We start from the raw sequence: 1,040 nt of genomic DNA, 5'->3' as shown, positions 1-1,040 counted from the left end.
CTTACAAGATAATTTTTAGTAAAAATTTAAAACTTTTGCTCTTCAAAGATACCAAACCAAACATCTATCTATCTATACACTTATCTATATATCTAGGAAAAAATATATACATTATACATCAGCAGTATATCAGTATGTAGAATATATAAAGAAATCCCAAGAATCCATAGTAGACTCACAAATATACTATATACATATTAAAATCCCAAGAATCCATAGTAGACTCAAATATACTATATACATATTAACACATGTAACCTCATTAATAACTTATGAAATGAAAAATATAACTGTAAAAAGACATTCTACAGATACCACATACCAACACTTCAATATAAACAGCAGTGGCAGGAAGTTTACAATTATAAAAGGTGGAAAAACAGATGAACAGTAAAAAGTATCAAATCCTGAAGATGAAAATAGAACTTAGTATGAGGATTTTAAAAACACAGAATTTAATCTTACAAAGTCATCATCCTGCAACGCTATCTAAAGATACATTCGAGTAGTGTTTCTTTAACTATTCATTGTGAAAACATGTATATTTTATTTCAAATCTTTCCCTTATCAGTATCCATAAAGAATGATCAAGATGAGTAACAGAATTCTAAATTACTAAATTACAAAAATGAATTACCAATTCATCAGGCTGCTTGGATGTTGCACAATGTCAACTTTCTATAAGTTTCTAAAGAATCGTAATTTTTTGTGCTTGCTTGGGCAGCACACACACTAAAATTGGAATGATAAAGAGATTAGCATAGTCCCTGTGCAAGGATGACATGCAAATTTGTGAAGCGTTCCGTATTTTTGTGGGGTTTTTTTTTGTATGTTCTTCCCCCTGGTATAACCCTGTTTTCACTGTATTTGATTCTAGTGCCCTGTATATACATTTTTCTAATTGGGGGAAGGGAAGGAAAATAACAAAATGCTTAAATAAGGATAGAGGTTAACCCACTGTAACAATGAGATGTAGAAGACACTAGGTTAAAAAGAAATTTTACAACTTGGGGCAGGGGGCAGGGAGTTGGGAAGGTGGC

The 1,040-nt window shown here is 31.3% G+C and overlaps 1 non-coding gene across 1 annotated transcript; it reads left to right on the top strand.

Moving 5' to 3' along the window:
• Positions 1-708: 708 nt before the first annotated feature.
• Positions 709-812, top strand: LOC122110872. The gene has a single exon (XR_006147935.1). It is a non-coding gene; the product is annotated as a U6 spliceosomal RNA (small nuclear RNA).
• The last annotated feature ends 228 nt before the right edge of the window (positions 813-1,040 follow it).

This window comes from Dipodomys spectabilis, unplaced genomic scaffold (assembly GCF_019054845.1).
Source record: "Dipodomys spectabilis isolate Male_0828 unplaced genomic scaffold, ASM1905484v1 ptg000081l, whole genome shotgun sequence".
NCBI classification, from domain to species: Eukaryota; Metazoa; Chordata; class Mammalia; order Rodentia; family Heteromyidae; genus Dipodomys; species Dipodomys spectabilis.
This window is presented reverse-complemented; position numbering and strand designations above follow the sequence as displayed.